Genomic DNA, 12,337 nt, shown 5'->3' with positions numbered 1-12,337 from the left:
TGGTTTGTGGAGTCATTTGTTCAATATCTTTCTCCCCAATAAAACTGCAAGCTCCGAGAATGCAGGTGCTGGATTCTCCTGTTCATCACTGTGGCTAGAGAACCTAACCCAACACCTGAGCCCTGACAGGTGCTCGTAACCGTTTGGATGCCTGTGTCGTCAGCAATGCTATTACTTTTTCCATATTTATGTTTGGGTGACTTGATGGCTTCTTGGAAGTGGGGGACGGGGGTGTTAAAAGGTGCAGGCCAACTCAGGTGGGACAGAATGACCACAGAGAACCGCTGTAAAAATGAGAACAACAGCGACAAAAATACCTGCTCGGCACCATTCTCAGTGTTGATAGTGGTCAAGTTCAAGTGACATTTTAGACCAATGTAAGCTATTGCTTCAAAACTATGAAGTTTAAAAGTGATATTGATGGAGTGGTACAAGGGGGGGGGGGCGGGTGTGGAGAGGGATAAAACCCCCTTTTCCCCACTAGTTACGTAAGGTGCTTTTCTGCCTGCCAGCATGTCTGATATGATAGAATGAAAGCACCATTTTCTTGGTAAAACAAACACAGACTTCTCTTTAAAAACACCTTTTGATACTTTATGAGTAGGGCTGGTGTATGTAACCGATCAAGACCGACATATGGCTTATTATGACATTTAGCTGATTAAAATAGTCTAGACATAAACTTGAGATTTCAGAAATGTTTAAGTTAAGTAAGAAATACATTTTAATGTACAGTAGATGTGTACTTAGTCCGAGGCCACCTGTATCCCTACAGGAATTACAGGGCAGGAAGTACTTTTGACTCAAGAAGTGTGTCTGAAAATTAAGGCTGTAAATTAACAACAGCTTGTCTATTAGATTATTTCAGCCATAAAGGACTCCGTCTGTTTCAAAATGCTTGCGATTTTCAATACGTTTCTGCGGCTCGGTTTAATAAAGAGTGATGCTGGGAATGGCTTTGGCTTGAAGGCCTGCAAAAGCACATTTTTAGAAAATCCCAGAGAATAAATAGTAGCTGCTAGTTAGGCTGTGGTAAAACACACCTGTGGCTAATGGAAAAGGAAAGGCCTGAGCCGCCCCTTGGCACGGGCCTCTGGGCCTCCACCAGGGGAGTGCTGTGGTCTGTGCTGGCTCAGTGGTCTGTGCCTGGCCCCCGCCCAGAGCCGGGCGCCCCAGGGTTCTCATCCTGCCTCTGGGGCCTCGGGGGCAGCAGTCACTCTCCCCCTGGTTTTGTTTTCCTGGTCCGTAACCCGTAAGTAATGAGGCCTGATGAGCACACGGGTGGCTGCGAGGATGACTTGGCTAGTGTTTGGGGCCGAGCTCTTTGGAGTAGAGCACATTGTATGATTCATTGGAGGGCAATCCTGAGGCTGGGTTTGTTCCTTTTGATTCGTTTTTCTGTCCATGTGACCCCTGTGGGGACTGCAGGAGGTGGGTGCAATCAGGGAAAGATGATGGGGGGGAGGTCAGGGACATGCTTTGCTGGCTTTTGAGAGAGGTGGGCGGGGGGGGGGGAAGAGAGAGAGAGAGAATGCTGAAGAAGAAAAAGGAGAGGAGGAGGAGGAGGAGGAGGAGGGAGGGAGAGTGGGCATGTCTGAAGTCTCTGGGGGCCTGGTTCCCAGGTGGTCTGAGCTTGGGGAATCCTGGGACTGACTGGGACAGAGCAGGGTAGAACAGAACGTGGCACATTGCCTTTCTCCCGCAGCCACACTGTTGAGCTGGCAGGAAGACCCGAAGCCCATTCTCTGGGCTTGTTTTGCCAAGGTTTTCATTCTGCCCACTTATGTGAACTCTGCGGGCCTTTTCCTTCCTGCAGCATTCAGTGGCCAGGACACTGGCCAGAGCCAGGCTCCGCTCCCGGTTCCATTGATTTACCGTGTAACTAAGTGGGGTACTTCAGTCACCTCATCGGCGTTCTGATGTGAAAACTGAGGAGGAGGGTGCCCTGAGCCCCGGTGGTGTATCAGTTAGTTTTTGCTGCATGACAAAGCAGCCCCCCAGCGTTGTGGTTGAAAACAGCCAACGTTTATTTAGCTCCTAGTTCTGTGGCTTGGCTTTGGGGACTGGACACTTCTGGGTGGTTTTGCCGGTCGCCACTGGGCTCTGCTGACCTTCGCTGGGCTTGCCCATGTGTCTGTGGTCAGCGAGTGGGGGCAGCTGGGGCCGGCTGGTGTGTGATGGCCACGTCTGGACCGTGGGGTGACTGGAGCTCACTCATCCTCAGCCAGGCTGATTCATGCGGGGTGGTCAGAGGCTCTACAGGAGTGGGAGCTGCCAGGGCCAGGTCTCTGGAGGCCTGGGCTCAGAACTGGCAAGGTCAAGCCACACCCCAGCCCAGACTGGAGGGTTGGGAAGTAAATGGCTCGATGAGAGCAGCTGCAGCTGTGGCCAATATTTTCTCCAAACTACACCACCAGGTACCTTTCCACTCCAACAGACAACAAACAGAAATTAGGTCTAATAGAACAAACAGCAACTACTTTTTTGAGTTCAGCTTTAAGAGCTTGAGGTTTCGAGTCCTGGCTGCTGTTCTGAATTCATTATGTGACTTTAAATAAGTTTTTCAACCTTTTTTTGTTGATTTGAATTACCATACTAGGTTTCTTTTTGCTTATACATTACTAAGACAACTATCAAGTAGTGAAGGAAGGATTTTATAGAGAGATTTACATATCGACAAAGCCTGAGGAATAATGGGCATTTGGTAAATTATTTTTAAATGCAAAAAATTAATACATGTATTCATACCTACTTGGGTCTTTTAAACATTTTTTTAAACACGGTTTTTCCTTCCCACTGTAGAAATTTAAAAGAGGACTATAAAGAGATGGAAATAGAAATCATCTTTTACTCCATCTCTAGAGGTAATAATGTATAGCTGTTAATTTTTTAAATTAGTTTCTTCAAGGATTTTTTTCAGTGTATGTGTGGGTGTGTGTTCTGCGAACATGGGACTGTAACTACAATACTATTTTTAATAATCTGCTCTTTCACTTTGACAAATAGACAGTTATTGCTTATTTTTGATGACTGCTTAGTATTCCAGGACACACAGGGACCGTAACTCACTGAACCCATCCCCTACTTTTAGGCATTTAAATATTTTCTGGCTTTGAAAAATTATTTTTAAAAAATCATATGAACATTTTAGTGCTAAATTCTTTGGATACATTTGTGGTATAGTAAGAAATATGTTTGGCCTTTGTGCCCTAAAACCCTTGGAATTTCCTGAGTGGTAGGAGTGTCTTTTGTCATTCATCTGGAGCCCTTTTTGAGCTCACTCGAGTTTATGCTAATGAGGTAACTTAAGGTAGGGACCCTGCATGATGTCACCAGAAAGATCAAATGATTAGAAAGGTGAAACTTTCAGCCCTACTCATCAGCCCCTGGGAGGGGGAAGGTGGGGAAGCTGTGGATTAAACTCTATAAAAGCTCTTGAGCAATGAGATTTGATGGAGCTTCTGGGTTGGTAAGTGCATCGCATCTCAACCCCAGTTCCATGGGGACAGAAACTCCTATGCTCCCCAACCCCATGGATCTCACCCTGGGTACCTTTTCATCTGGCTATTCACCTGTATTATTTTAATAGCCTTTGTAATATACTGTTAATCTAGTAAGTAAACTTTTTCCTGAGTTGTGTGAGCCACTCTACCAAATTACACCCGAGGAGGGGCTGATGGGACCCTTTGATTTACAGCCAGTGGGTCAGAAGCACAAGTAATACCTGGACTTCTGATTGGCATCTGAATGGGAGGGAGAAGTCTGTTGGATTGAGCTCTTAACCTGTGAGATCTGATGCTAATGCCAGGTGCAGATAGTGTCAGAACTGAGTTAAATTTGTATCTGCTGAGAATCTGAGAATTGCTTGGTGGTGTTGAAAACACCCCACCATTCTTAAATATTTCCTTAAGATATATTTCTAGAAGTGGTGTTGCTGTGTCAAAGGATAGGCATATTTTAAAGATTTTTGATTCATTCTAAAAAATTCAAGAAAAGTTCAACATTAATTATTGATAAGAATGCACACATTCTTTGGTCTACCATGTTCAACACAAATTTTATAAATGATTCTGAATCCTTCTGTGATAACTCTCTATGCTCATTAGAGTTTATACAGTGGTCTCCCCTTATCCTTGGGAGATACATTCAAGACCCGCAGTGGATGCGTGAAATGCATTAGTATCGAATCCTATATATACTGTTTTTTTTTTTTTTATAACAATATGCTGTAATGTGATCTGTCTCTTAAAATATCTTATTGTACTGAACTCACCCTTCTTGTGATGATGCGAGATGATACAATGCCTACATGATGAGGTGAAGTGAGGTGAATGACATAGGCATTGTGATGTAGTGTTAGGTTACTTACACTTAACCCTTATAGAATAAGGGTTACTGGAACACAAGAACTTAGATAACTCACAGGCAATCTGGTAGCCTAGACAACTGTTAAGTGACTAACAGGCCAGTTGTGTAGACAGCGTGGATACACTGACAAAGGGAGGATTCACGTCCTGGGCAGGAACGAGCAGGATGGCACAAGGTTTCATCATGCTACTCAGAATGGCTCACAATTTACAACTCATGAATTGTTTATTTCTGAAATTTTCCACTTAATATTTTTGGACCACAGTTGACCACAGGTAACAGAAACCATAGAGAGTGAAGCCAAAGATAAGGAGAAACTACTATACAACTCACAAGATAAACAAATTGCACAACTGGAAAAAAATCTCTGAGGTTATTAAGTCAACCCCCCTAGGCAAAACTCAAGTGCTAGCACCTTCTTGCTGCCTTCACTTAAAAGTATTGGGTTTAAAGAAACCCAGCAGACATAACATTAAGGTGTATCTGACAAACCTCAGCCCCACTTCCAGCTGTTGAGCGTGACTGGGTTTCTGCTCTTTCTAGGACGAGGGAAGGAGGGAGAACAGACTTCCAAATGGTTTCCAAAAAGGAGCAACACAGCTCCTTCTGGAGCTCAGTTGCGCATGTCTCTCAACACAGCACACTAAAATAATTAGCAGAGCCTCTGCTCAGGGCTGGGGTTTTAAGAGAAACTACAAACATAGCGCTGGAGCATTTTTCTATCAGAAGGGAAATGAGAAATAAATTAAACACATCTGGAACAGGCATAAGATACAGGTTAATTCCACTAGAAATTTCCTGCCGTCCTTCACACATTTTAGAAGCTAAGACAAGTAGCACTTCTTAATTCCCTACGGTGTTCAGAGTTCTAATCCTGGTCTCTGGTTAGCATGCAGTTCAAGCTCAGAGAGCGCATTTATGAAAAGCAGACATACAGCCATTCTTCCGTCCCATCCTTTCCTGGACCCTGCCCCTTCTTGCAAAGGGAGGACAGATTTCAAATGGGTGGTGGTATCTCTTCATGTTCCTGTAAATGTTTGAGGGTGCCAATTTCCTGACGTGTATGCGGCAGGTTCACCCCTAGTGACTGTTCATTCCGTCCAATAACCAAAGCATTTGGATTGGGCCAGGGCTGTCAGCCTGACACCTTCCCTTACAATGAATTCTTTTCTAGAAGGCTCTCATTCAGTCTACCTTCCTGATGGGTCCTCTCACCAGACACACTGAAGTAGATCTGAATTGTGCTTAGTGGACATGGCTTTGGCTCAAGCTGAGATTTCTGCTGCACATGTTTTGAAAAACACAACAGCCACCAAATTGCTGGTGTTTTGACCCCACTCCCATTTCCCCCAGAAATCCCAACAGCATTCACTTTGGGATTCCTCCTGAAATTTTCTTAGTTTCCTCATGAAATTCATTGGGGCATGGAGACTTAAATAACATATGATATTGACCTGCTTTGTTAATAATCGTTCCCCTATTTATTATTTATTTATTTATTTATTTGTTTATTTATCTATTTATTTATTTATTTTTAAAATAAATGAGTAGAGACTTTTTAAAAATATATATTTTATTGATTTTTTTACAGAGAGGAAGGGAGAGGGGTAGAGAGCTAGAAACATCGATGAGAGAGAAACATCTATCAGCCGCCTCCTGCACACCTACCACAGGGGATGTGCCCACAACCAAGGTACATGCCCTTGACTGGAATCGAACCTGGGACCCTTCAGTCTGCAGGCTAACGCTCTATCCACTGAGCCAAACCGGTTTCGGCCTTCCCCTATTTTTTAAATAAAGAAGATATAAGCACAGCAATAACCACAGAGTTCATGTTTCTTATCACCTGATGACACTGTCTCTCCCATTCATCAGGTCTCCTTCATTGTTTCTATTTATTCCTTGAATGTCATGGAAAGACCTTTTTCTGTTTTCTTAATTTGTTTCTTCATTTAGTTCATTCTAACTATGTTCTCTGGCAGTGTTATTATAATATCATTAATCAAAACAACAACAACAATAATAACGCAGTAATGGCATTTCCGTGTTCTGAGTCCTTATAGCTTATGGACATGGAGAAGATCAGTTCTGGATCTGGGGAAGTTAGCAGAAAATGTCTTCTAGGATTTCAAGATAGGACTTGAAGACATGGAAAAGAAACTTGGCAATGCCGTGGTTAACAATTTCTCAAGGTCAGAGCAATTTTACTTGTAAAACATGGCTAGAGGACTGGCCAGTGTGGCTCAGTTGGTTGGGTGTCATCCCATTCACCAAAACATTGCCAGTTCTATTCCAGGTCAGGGCACATGCCCTTTGTGGGTTCAACCTCCAGGTGGGATGCATTTGGTAGGCAACCGATCAAAGTTTCTCTCTCACATCGATGTTTCTCTCTCTTTCCCCCTTTTCCTTCCTCTCTCCAAAATCAATAAAAACATATTTTTAAAAAATGGCTAGAAAATACCTTGTTTGAGGAGAATTTAGAGAATACATATGTACTTTCAAAACTCTTCTGCTTGAAGCCTTATTCAAGCATCCCTTCCTCTGGGTGGTAGGTCCCTGACTCTTCATGCTGGATGCTTTCTTTCTTCTCTGATCTCTTCAAGGTACTTTCTGGCATTTTCTTACATGGTAATAGTCCTTCTCTACTTTGTTTCTTTGTGTGTGTGTGTGTGTGTGTGTGTGTGTGTGTGTTTCTTTCTGAACATGCCTTAAAAGTTTTGCAATATTTTTGTCCTTTGAGGCAGGAGTCTTAGCCCATCCATCTTTCTGTCCTACTTCCTAACACAGTGTCTGGCACACAAGAAACACGGAATCAGTGCCTGTTGAGTGAAGGAATAAAACTGAGAAGAAAGGATCACTTGCAATATCTCCAGAACACAAATAGTTTTACACGGAAGATAAATACCAGGACAAAAGAATTGAGAAAGAGGCTGAGCTTAAGTCTTGAAAAAATCAAGTCTATTATCTTCGCAGTTTCCGCCCCTCCCCCCCCAACCAATTCAATTTGATTTAATCTAATGCCATGGATTAAACATCATTAGTGATCTGGCAGTGTATGGGGGTGTCCACTCAGCTTATCGATGGTGATGTTATCGGCTAAGAATGCCTGAGGCACTCTCCAAGGCTCATTCCACTTGTGGCTGAGCTCTCACAAACATTTCTCCCACCGCAGCCAATGTTGTGGCGGGACCGGCCCTTGTGGTTTTTATTGTGACTGTCGGACACACGTCAACAACAACCATCAGGGGACTTGAAGGGCAAGATTGATGACTCTGGGGTCCTGGAGGGTACACAGCATGCCTCAGGGCCACACAGTGAGGTTGTGGGTAGAGAGAGCCTGTGAACCTGGGCTCAGCCTTAATTAGTGTCTGAGGGTGGGGTGTCTAGAGTTTCGTAGGCTTCTCTTTATTGGTGCATTTACAACCTAAGAGTGGGAGCAGCAGGGAGAAGTGGGGTCACTCAAATGGTCAGTTATCTAGGTCACCCACCCAGAGTGGACCCTCATAGATGGGGGTGACCTGGTTTCTTATTTAGTTGGTTTGCTAGTAGCTGTGTCACACGGCAGTATGTTTATTTGAGATGGATGTCTTTGAAATGGATCTGTCAGCAATCAGAACGCTTAATCTCAGGCACATACACTACGGGGAGATTGCAAGAAAAATGAAATTGTACATCTGTCCTTAAAGGACTCTAATGCTTAAAGGTAGTACAGCCCTGGCCGGTTTGGCTCAGTGGGTAGAGTGTAGGCCTGTGGACTGAAGGGTTTCGGGTTTGATTCAGGCCGGGGGCACATGCCCGGGTTACAGTCTTGATCCCCAGTCGGGGGTGTGCAGGAGGCAGCCGGTCGATGATTCTCTCTCATCATTGATGTTTCTATCCCTTCCTCTCCCTTCCTGTCTGTAATCAACAAAACAAAACAACCCCCCCCCCCAAAAAAAAAAGCTGTTTGTCCCTATTTCTTAAAAATTCATAAATAAAAGGTAGTACAGAGGAAGGTATGCCTGCACAGTGGGGAGCGAAGGTCTGGAAAGTTCCACAGTCTTTCTCCTGGGGTTTTCTGGAAGTGTTCCAGGAAGATAATAGAATGTAGGCTGTGTGGGGTGGGGAAAACTTGTTCCAGGCAGAGATAACAGGGTAAAGAGAGGCACAGAATCCTAGCAAAGCATGGAGTGTTCGGGGAAATAAAAATAGTTGTCGGAACATAGAGTACAAGTTGAAGGATATCAAAGGAAGAAGCTTGGCAGGAAGGCAGAGGCCAAACCATGAAAGCCCTTTTGCTTCGTTAAGAATTTTGCTGGTAGTTTTCAAATTGTGCTTCTTTTAAAGAGCAATTTACCTTCTGCAAGCTGGTGTGGTCCACTGTCATGTCCCAGCATTGTGCTAAGAGAAAATCAACTGGCTCATCTCTTCCCAGGATGGAAGTTCGCTGAGAGGAGGAACTTCACCTGCAGCGTGTGAATTACCGTCCTGTTTAGTGGTTCTGTAGAATAATCTTTGACCTTCTTTGTGAGAGGACTGAACTTTATATCAATTCCACAGAAAAAAAAGAGCAATTTGGTGTTGAAATAGAATGTGTACTGTTGGTGGGGATGTGAAGCGGTGCAGCCACTGTGGGACACAGAGTGGAGGTCCCTCTAGAAAGAAACAGTGGAACTACCCTAGGATCTAACAATTCCAAACAAAATCTAAAGGGTTTCATGGTTCTCACAGGTCCCTGAAAATGCCTTCACTAGCCTATGAAGATTGAGTAATTTGCCCATGAGAACATTGAACTAAATTATTTTAAATTCCTCTGTCTGTACTAAAATGCTACTTTTTTCCTCAAGGAAGGTAGGGTGGTGGTGATGGAAAAACCAACAGGGAAAAATGAACAAGCTTAGTACAAGTAATATGTGTTCACTGTCATATTTGTTATCTTGGTGTAGTTCCTATGACAATCTTCTGAGAGAGGAATTTATTGTTTTTGTATCTTAAAAGTGGGGAAACCGAGGCTTATGCTATTAAATGACTTGCCTTAGGCTAAAGCAAAAGAAGTTGCATTGTAACATAGGTATATGATTGATCTAGCTATAATTCCACTATTGCATTTGAGAAGGAAAATTACATTATAATCGTCCACTCATATGTTCAAGCAACAAGTATTTATTGAGTAGCTACTGTGTGCAAGGCACTGAGAGAGAGACTGACTTGACATTCTAACTCCCAGCATGCAAAGCGAATGGAGACCTTTGGAATTCTATGATGGATGTCCCCACACGGAAGCATTTTGGTCTTTATGAAATAAAGCGAAGGGATTGGTTTATCATGAAAGAAGAGAGGTCAGGCATCTGAGAAAGCAGGCAACAATATATTTTACCCAGTTCTGCCAAGTCTTATCCGTAAAAGTCCTCCCTCCACAGCGACATTCAGTAATGTTGAAGATAGTTTCGTGTTTGTTTTCTTGGCACCGCTGTGTCCTTAAGGGAACACCATTTCATTTTACGGGGGAATAGCTTCCACCCCCCGGCCTCCCAGCCCCAACCTGTGTGATGTGGAACCTGGCATACTCTTGTTAGACTCCATGCACCTGGCCACAGGAATTGTTCTAGAGAAGACAGCTGCCCAACCACAGTATCTCAGCCCCTCCTCCTGCCACCGGATCCAGGAGGCGGACCTGTGATCCACACCCAACCAGAGTCATTCTCTGGGATTTTTCAGCTTGGAACTAAGAGACTGAGGCCCTTTGCTCTCTCATGACAAAACAGGAAGATGTGAGCCAGGAGCTGCTGGTGGCCCTGGTTCCTGCCTCCTGAGAAAGCCAGCCTGAAGGAGCAAAGCCCGTAAGCAGAGAGAGGCAGAAACAGGAAGTGAAGGAAGTCCTGGCAGGTTGAGGTTCCAAGGCCCCCAGAGCTGCTCCGGTCCCTGCCTTCCCAAGTCCCATATCTGGGGGCTCCTTTGCATCCTTTCAACAAATCCCCTCTTCTGCAAAAGCTGGTTTGAGTTTGAGTTTTGCTGCTTGCATCCAAAGGAATGTGAACAAGTGCGTGTAATTCCTGGGGGCTGCGGAGCAGCAAAGCTAAGGTGTTTGATAGACCACAACTACCCTCCGCCCCCCTCCCCCCCCACTTGCAGGTGTGAACCCAGGAGGGCAAGACAGGGAGGAGCTTTCCTCTCCTTGGGCTGCTGATAAGAGCTACAGATGTGGTGCGGGAACTCCGTCCATGATCTTTGAGGAATCTTGGCCAATAGCTCAGGGATGAAGACTCGGGAAGGAAAAACAAAGGACCATTGAAGCTGAGTCACCGGGCCTCTCACGCTGTTCCCTTCCTTTTAGTTTTCTCCAACACCAACCTTTTTCTTGTCATAATGCACCAATGTACACGTTCTGTGCTTCCCTGGGGCCTGGGACTGCTCCAAGTTCTCTAAGAGACCAACGAGGCCAGTGTTATATTTAACCTCATTTTACCGATGAGGAAACTGAGACACGGAGAGATTAAGTAAATTGTCCAAGGCAGGATCCAATTTAAATCCCAGTAGCCCCGGCTCCAAAGCTCAGGCTACTAACCCCATTTGGCAATCCTGGCCTTCTAGGCCATTCCTAGTCTTTCCACCTCCCTGTGCGAGGGCGTGTGTTGCCAATACATTTAGTACGAGGCTGATACCACCACATACTTTCCTTTATCTTTGCGTTTGGTCCATATCCTCAAGTGACACTATGAAGCCAGTGGCCATGGCTCTTACGTTTTAGTCACCCCAGCACCCAGCTTGACTTCCAGCATTAAATGGCAAATGATTGTAATATCAAATTCCGTGCTCTTAAAAATCACTCAGCTGCAGACATAAATACAATAACACTTGACACAAGTTGTAGGGGAGGAGAAATGAAGAAGAAATTGATTTTTCCCCTTTCCTTTCAGGTCTCTTCTTGACACTCCAAAAACAAACTACAAGGAATTTTCATCAGAGCTTCCTTGTCCGCCCTTCTCCCCACCCCTCCTGGTTGACCATTTCCCTACAAAGAATGTCCCCAAGTAGCATTGTTCTCCAGACAGCCTTCTCAGGATCCAATTAGTCAGGCCTGCCTGCTCGGGGGCACGCTGTGGATAATCTCAATGTGTGACCTTCCGTTTATTTGCACTTGGGGATCAGAAAATAAGCAGTTAAAAGATGTTTGCCCTTAAAACCATGTTAGAGAATTAACGGCTGGTTTGAGATCTGATCTGCCAAGTTCGAGCCCCAAACACATTTAATACCTGAGTTAAGTCTCCGAAACAGGGATTTGGTCGTTAATGCGTTGACCTGATGTTATCTCTGGTACAATGCAGCCAGGCCCAGCTCTCTGGGCCGGAAAACGCACGGAGCGCAGAGCGAGCAGAGCGCGCAGAAACAGTGGAACATTTAGGCGCCTTCATTCCTGTAGGCTCCTCTCGCGTCTAGGCTCCCCGCTGGATGAAGTGGTTGCAAGGAGTAAGTTGCCTTTATTTTATTTTTTCCCCTCGGAGCCTGCGCTTCTTTTTAAAATCTTAATCTGAAAATTATACCACTCAAAATAAATTCAGAAATCTGCTCACCAAAACAGCAACACAGAGCCGTGATTGATGAGAAGCCCAGAGGCCCATGTTTCGGTTACAAAATTTAATTCTAGTACTTTATTTTTGTTTTTCGTGTTTTTTTTTTTTTTTTTTTTATAACTTTGTGTTTTTGCTTCTTTTCCTTTCTCGTTGCTTTCCCCCCTCAACACTAAATTACATCTTAGGCTTTTGAAATAGCTTCAAAGCGAAAGCCTGCATTTTTAAAAATAACTCCATCTCCTCTGAAGGTGGGGTGTTGGAGTTTATTTCAGGCTTTGAGGTAGGACGCACCTCCAGGCCACAGCGAGGAAGGTGGCCAAGGACCTTCGCGATTCATTCCCTCCCCTTGGTGCCTTCCCAGAGGTCCACCAGGACCCCAGGCTCTACGTCCCCGTCCCTAGCAGAAGAAGCTGTGTCAC

The sequence above is a fragment of the Eptesicus fuscus genome, chromosome 19 (genome assembly GCF_027574615.1).
Source record: "Eptesicus fuscus isolate TK198812 chromosome 19, DD_ASM_mEF_20220401, whole genome shotgun sequence".
NCBI classification, from domain to species: domain Eukaryota; kingdom Metazoa; phylum Chordata; class Mammalia; order Chiroptera; family Vespertilionidae; genus Eptesicus; species Eptesicus fuscus.
Note: the sequence above shows the minus strand (reverse complement) of the source record.